Source organism: Aquila chrysaetos, chromosome Z (assembly GCF_900496995.4).
Source record: "Aquila chrysaetos chrysaetos chromosome Z, bAquChr1.4, whole genome shotgun sequence".
NCBI lineage: Eukaryota > Metazoa > Chordata > Aves > Accipitriformes > Accipitridae > Aquila > Aquila chrysaetos.
The window spans coordinates 74074328-74082310 of NC_044030.1; positions in this window are offsets into that span (position 1 = coordinate 74074328).

A 7983-nucleotide genomic window follows, 5' to 3' on the forward strand; every position below is an offset into this window, starting at 1 on the left:
ATAGTAATGTTCAAGTTGCCTTAATGGAACAGGGGTCAGGCCCCAAATGAGGTGATCCAAAAGTATGTCATCGTTTAATGCTTTCATTAATAATGAAGTCTATGAGAAATGAGGATAATCCCATGAGAGAATTAGCTATTCAGTGACATAAAATGAAGATAGACAATACAGTTGTACAGTTTAGCTTAACTTCAGCAGGAATACTTTTATCAGCTCTCAGTGAGCAACAGATATTATTACACAGTGCTTAGAAAAACACAATATTAAGAGCTTTTTGGCAACATGTTCTTGTTCAAAATTTTATTTCTGTTTGGTTTTTTTTTTCCTCTCTCCTTCATTTCCTGACATCCATTTCTTTTATTGATTTTAACTTTGATGGTGAAATAAGGAAACTATAAAGAGTATTATCCTTTATATTACAAAAAACATGTGTCTTAGATATCCCTGGATAGCAATAAATGAGTCACTGTTCATAGTACAGTGTCACCCTGCAATACATGAAATTACAATGTACTGGAATTTTCCTTTACGTATACAATAGATTTAACACATTTAGTGTACAGTGTTTAATACTAGGACTAGGACAAATTTAAAATGTTACCAGTTAAGTGCTTCTATCTGTAATTTTCAGTAGTATTATTAGTTTCTAGGAAGAGCAACTTAAAACATAAAAGTTACTAGAAACATTGTAGACTTTAGATTGGATCAGCCAACACTAAGAATATACAAAAGCATTGGTGTGTTTCATAGAGTAACACAGAGCAGCAGTAATTGGAGTTACCGCCAATTTTACACTAACAAAATAATTTCCACATCCTTCAGGATTGTTTCTTTTAAAATTGACAAGGAATGACCTAAGGCCTTGCCAGCCTGTCTGTGTTGTCCTACTAGCTCAGCACTCTAATTTGTGCTTTGGGTTTCAGTTTCAGCCCGTCTTTGACAATGCACCAGGTGGCTTGCAAAGCAGCGAAATGCAAGTATAGGGTAAGGACTGGCTTTAACTTGAACCTCTTCCTCACAGGCAGTGTGGATTCAGCCAGCTGAAATCACGTGTTGTGGTAAACTCAAGCCCTATCTCGTTGTGGCTAACAAAATCAGTTAGTAAATGTACTTTGCATGTTGGCATGTATCTGTATCTGAGCGCCTTTGTAAAATAAGTAAAGGTATTAGAGTGGAAGCTGCTGTTCAAACATAAAGTATTGTTATTTTCAGCTGACTAGAGCTATCAAACAAAAACCCAGGGAAGTCAGTTGTAGCAAATGCAAGAAGTAGAAATGAAGCAACAAACTGTACAAGCATTTCATCTCCCAGACAGTCATAAATCCCGTATGAGAGTGCATGGATCGCAGCTGAAATAAGCTTTTTAACATTCAGAGTAACCCAGTCTTCACACTAATAAATCAGCACTATAAATTAATACTGGCTGAATCTTTGAAGTTTTGGAGGTTTAGGTAGAAGCTCGGTGAAGTATTGTTAAAACCACAATGGCAAAACTGGAATAAAATTCTTGCGAAAGAATATGTTTATTCATGGTAAATGGTATGTTGGTACATCCACAGTCTTCAATTACGTTGGACAAAGTAAGAATATATATGACTCCCTTGCAAGCTCCAATCCAGCTCAGAACTGTTAATTACCATTATATGCTGTTGTACCAGTGAAAAAACCTGAGTCTCTGAGAGGTCAAATTTAATCCATACGAGTTAGCAAATAGTTGGCAAAGCTAAGACACAGCCTTAGGCTCCTGAATATTTCCACACGACCATGGTATGTTTTGGTTTTGGTTTTTTTTTTTCCTGAGATACTTGGTTGGCTCTTGCTTCTTTGAGCATGCTAAAATGAGTATGAGAAATTGAGGCTTGGTGTTTGTTTATTTTCAAATCTGTTTATCAGAGTGGGAATTTACAAATACCTCAGTTTTGGACAGTCAAATGTGAAAAATATACTTTATTTTTTATTAATATCTGATGCAATGAAAGTTATCACATTGCTTTATTGAGGACAGTGGAAGGACAATTTATAATTTAATAATTATAGTAGTAATAGTAATTATAGTAGTAGTAGTAGTAGTAATTTATATACTTGCATGTGCTCTGCACACATCAAAAAAGACATTGGCTATGTTTTGTTAGCAAATTTTAAGAGCTGCAGGAAAATATCTGTAGATTCATAGTTGGTATTGAGGACATGACATTTGCAGTGTACACATGGCAGGAATGTTACTTTGGGTTAGTTCTTACCTTGTTTTGTGGCCCAAACACCCATTAGTGCTTGGACTGTATGATCTGGTTTTGTTTCTTCTAAAGGAATCCAGTTCAAACCTTCTAAGACTACTCCACGATAAGAATCAAAGCACATTGCTGTTGGTCACTTTTAGTAAGAAACTTCCTCTACTGCTTATGCTGAACTTGAGTTTATCTTTGATACATTCCAAATCATTGGTCAAGCTCAGTTATCAATAAAAATTATGTTGTAAAATGTCCTGTTGATGGCAAAGATTAAATGATTATTATAAAATATTATTATTCTGCCAAAAGAACACTTCAAAAGCAAAGTGTTTTGCCTGACATTGGTAGAATGATTAGTAGTGATGGCCAATCTAAGCTGCAGGACTCAGATTTTCAGTGATCTGTTTCTATATTTCTATTTAGTGTCCCATTACTGTCTTAACATTGCTCACTCAAGCCAGCCAACAAATCCTCTTGGTAATTTTTTTTCCTACATTTTGAGGTCTTGTGCCATGAGAATAATTGTGATTTTATGCTTTCGAGCTCCATCAGTTGTCAGTCAGAAGTTGTACAACAAAACCGTGGCATTCCTTTTCTGCTCTGTGAAAATTCCCAGCAGAGAAACATGAACCTCTAGTATCTCCATTCAGCATCATGGGCTGTCTGGGCCTTAACAGGTACTGTATGTCTGACTGCAACTGAATAGACAACCTTCTTTCCTTTCAACACAGGGAGTCCAATCACCCACTCACTCTTGGGAGAAGGGGGAAGGGAAATGAAGTTATACCAGCAGAGGATGTGGCTCATGAACTTTTCCCCTGACTGTCTTACCAAGAATGTGAATGTCTGGAAGTACAATGGAGCAATTCTTACCAAAGAATAGGTAAGGTTGTCTAGGAAGGATGGCAGATAGGATGGGATTGTGTCATTGTAAGAAATCTAATGGGATACAACTGATAGCTGATAGCATTTCAGATCCAAACCACTGTATAGTATGGCTTCACTGGCTTTCCCACAGCTAGTGGCAACCACTTAAATGGGTGTCGAGGGACAGACAGGTTCATTTGAAAAGTTAACACAGCATTGTAGCTAGTTACAAAAGTGTGTGGCATTGGAGCCAGAAACTTGCTACTCTCTTTCTCTCAGGTCCGTCTCTGTTTCCTCTTCCTGATTTCTTTTTTAAACCTTTTCTCTGATCAGCTGTAAACTTCAGTAGCTTGTGAATCAACTGAGCTACTGAGAGTCCCCTGGAGAAGCTCTGGCTGGAGGTACACACTGTCATGGGCATTCTAAATCATGACCTCCAACCCCTCCTTGTCATGGTAGCAACAGAGCAATGATCCCACAAAGGTCCTATTTTGGGATAATAGCATCATTGGTGGGTGTCCCACTGCCTGAACTGTTTTCCGTCTTTATTCCCTACCAGACTGGTTGTTGAAGAAGCCCATTTCTTGGATCCTGTGATGCTCTTTATACTGGATGTTCTTTACACAGGTACAGGCTTATCACTAGTACATGTGCTGACCTGTATAACAGACATGGTCTCAGATTCCTTTTTGCCTCTTCATAGCTTTATTTTCTTGACATTATCTCCTTAAACAAAGCAAGGGCAGATAGGTGAGAAACAAGACTAAAGAGAAAGGTGCATTTCTGAATCAGAATCTGATATTATCTCTGTGAAACACATTTCATATAAAACATTGCTTTTCATTTGACATCTTTGTCCATAGCTATTTTTACAATGAAACAATGGTTTATCAGCTGTTTAATACATCCTAGTGTGTTGTCAGCATAGCAAGTAAGATATATACAAAACCCCCCACTCATTTGTATGAAGTTCATTTAAGGAAACTCATTTATTTGGAGCAGTAAGCTAACGTGACTTTTTAAATACACATTTACTACTATGGAATCATAATTACTGCAATCAAGACACATAAAAATCTTTTGTAAAAATAATTATAATTTAAAAGCACACAGCTCAAAGTTGCTGCTATAATAATGACTATAATAGCAACTGTTTAGCATTTGGACTTTTTTTGGCAGGAGGGCTTTGCATTGTTTATTGTGAGAAAGAAACAGGCTCTGAGAAAACATGCAAATTTTCAGCAGGGGAAAAAAGCAGCATCAGGTTTAGAAAACAGAATAGCAGAAAGTCTTCTTTGCTTCTATCCTTCCAGTCCACATAGGCTGAGATGATTTAAAGTCATTACGTTCTTCTGGATGATCTCTCTGTAATATTCCATGGAAGATCTCAAAATATCTGTTTCACAGTATCCCTGGCATCCAGACACTCAGGCTGTGTGGTGGTCAGCATTTATTTTCTTGCTGTGTGTTTCGTTCTGAAATTCCATTCACTGTTGGGATCCAGGGCCCACAGAACTCACTGGTAATCTGCTATTTACTTAAAAGAAAATAGGAACAGTCCTTTAATGTTTATTACTCATTGTTGTTCTTGAAATGTGATCAAATGCCTGTCATCGGATCTATAGAAAAATTAAGCATTAGATAGCAGGGTGAACAAGTATGTTTCAAAAGAAAGATAACATATCACTGGTGTGATATATTAGCTCAATTTGTTCTGTTCAGAAGGACTAGGTTCGTCATTCAGTGTCTGAGAGGATATGAATATTATTGTTGTACAAAAGAAATTTAGAAAATTATAATAAAAATTAAGAAAAATAAAAAATCAAAAATGTGTTGAGTCCATATTTTAAAACTGTCTTTTCTGTAACAACACAAAGGATTGATACGTGGTACATTGTTTTTGTTTAGATTTATTTGGTATACAATGAAATCTCTTCTGGCACACATTTATAATGCATCTGTAGAAAGAACACAAACAGTAGTCTTTTCATTCAGACCAGAAATTGTTAAAAGAAAGATGTAAATCAAATATTTCAGCCGTAGTATAGTATCCTATCCTTCATTTACAGATTCACTACATAATGTATATATCAGGTTTGCTTTTTCATGCAATCATTTAGTCCACCCCTTCTGCTCCCTTCCGAACTTCTACCCCAAAACAGCACTACCTCCCCTCCTTGTCCTCTTTTCCTTAGTAGAGCAACTACTCCCCATGTTTTTGCAGGTTCATTGCTCTCCTTCTCCCTTTACTTCCATTAAGTCTATCTCCTTTTTTACTCCTTAGCCCACCACTTCTTTCCTTTGAGTCAGAGAAAAATGATTTAGGACAGGTCTTGTTTTCATTTAAATCAATGAATCTAAGTTTTGAGGGAAGCTTAGATCTTGACCACATTTGATTCTTAGACACCTATTCCAAACCATCCCTTATTTTATGCTTTGTCTGTGTGTAGTCTGTAATACCCCTTTTCTCTTTGTTCTCTCATGTTCTTTTTCCCCTGTAGGCTTTCTTGTCCTGTATTTTGTTCTTTTTCTTTATTTCACTCTATCATCTCCTTTTTCATCTTTAGCTTTTCCCTGTGTTCTGCTTATACCAGCTCTCAGCTGGCTTGGGAAATGGGCTTGAAGGTCTCACTCATACTGATGTGTTCATGGGGGAGTTTGTATCACAAATGTATAGCTGGGAGTGTCTCTATAGATTAGTGGATATGCACTTACATAACAGCATGCTGAGAACTGGTTAGTTAGAAATCTCTCCCTCCTACAACTAAAAAATGATAGACGGTATGGACAGCGGAAGAGATTTCTGTTTTCAGCTGCAAGGATGTCAACTCTTCCCCTCCAAAGAGGGATGTCTCTTCCGCCTACAGACTGCATGCAAAAAGGAAATTATTTTAATTAATTTGTTCAGCCAAAGGGAATGTCAGAACGAACAGCCAGATACCTTTCAAAACAAGGGGGAAATAAGAGACAATACATTTGAAGTGCTGCTTTATACAAGTCTTTCACATGGCTCCAAAAATGTCTGTATTTCTTCCAGTAATGTCTACCACCTAGTGTTAACTTCAAAATGGTGATGTATTGGGTGCTTTACTTAGCTACTTTGTGAATGGCTCCCATTCACTAGAAGTCCCAGCTCACTCCATATGCAGGCAAAACTCCCAGTGAAGACAATGGGAGTCCAGGTCTCCTGACTCACATTTTGCTCAGGCAAAACCCTCATTGTCCACTGATTGCTTTGCTCAATGAGCAGTGATTCAGAAATGCTGAATAGGAACCCAGTCAGCTGTGCTTTGATATTAATTTCCTGATGATTCATTAATTCTGTAAAATCACTATCAAATTCCCTGGAGAATTAGGCAGGAATTTTGCTTTAGCCTAAACATTAAAGACACATCACCTATGAGAATGTGTCATCTTGGGAAAAGTATCCCTAAAGCAGTATTTTCTCTGAGATCTGAATACTTCTTGAAAAGTACTCGCTATTCTTGACTTCCTCTAAGCCCAAGAATATGAAAGCATTTAATTCTTTGATCAGGTTTCTGGTAAGTTATTAAAGAGAGAATTCCAGTGATTCAGTGACTCAAAATTGGGGAATAAAATTAGATGAATGAAATAAGATGATCACATTCAACTGCTTTTATCATGCTATATTCAAACAGCTTAAAACAAGATATGTGAACTTTGTATAATCACAAGCTATTAAACTCTCCAATGGTTCAATAAAAATGAAGCTCAGAATTCCTGTTTGCACACAAAATGTAGTTAGAACAGTTGAAATCTTGTTTCAACTGTAGGAATAATGTTTTACTTTGATAGACCTATGTGAATACCATGAAAATCAAATATGCTTTGCCTCAGATTAAAATTTTTTATTTATTTTTATTTTTATTAGTGACATGTGAGCACCTTTATTCCTTTTTTCCCTCTGATAGCTAAATGTTTTCTAAATGTAGTGCAAAAGAAGTGTAAAATGTTACTAATTTCACTTCCCAGTAATTCCACTGACGTGAATACTTGTGTAGGTTGTGTGTATTTAATGTTTATTCTGTAAGTCTGGTTTTCACACATTTGCAATGTACTACAAAATTATACTTTAAATAGATATGAAGAAACCCCCTTAATATATTTCATTTGCATGGCTAGAAACTCCAGGAACCAACCATAACAGTAAGTCTAATCTTCCACAGATAACTCACTGTTCTGTAAATGTGGGAGCAGTGGTCCAGAAAGTGCAGCTCTGCCTACCATAGTACTTGCCCTGGATTACATTAAAAATGTAGATGTCCCTCAAAGCCTCAAAAAAGACAGCATAGTGTAGGAGTCATGAAGCACATTGTGTATCAGATGAATGTATTAGTGGGGAATTTATTAGGTAGGAATCTTTAGATAATCCTGAAAAGGCATTTTGCCCAATATTCTGGAATGGAGATCAGCTAGGTATCAGACTTCCATTGCTAGTAATCTATCAGGATTTTGCTTTCATTGGGATTCTGGTTCTTTTCTTTACCCCATTAGGTATCCTATCATCCTCTAGTATAAGATCATTTTTAAACATTTAGCATTCATATGGAATATTCCAACACTTTTCATCCTTCAAGGGAAAGCTCTCTGCTGATGGTTCTTTTCCTTGCAGGGTTTTTATTTACTTTTAATAGCTTTTTGAGGTACTTTTTTTTTTCTACGGAGATAACCCTTTCCTACCAGACTGTAATCTTGGTTATTGTGGTTGACACAGGGTACTCACAGGCCTTCTTCCCATCCCAAATACTGGGCTCCTCAAGATTCTTCCAGTAAACATCACAAACTACTCATAAAAGCCCAAATTTCCATACAGTCTTTAAAGGTAAATATAAACACAGCTGTTTTTTTCTTCTGTGTCAGACTGTTT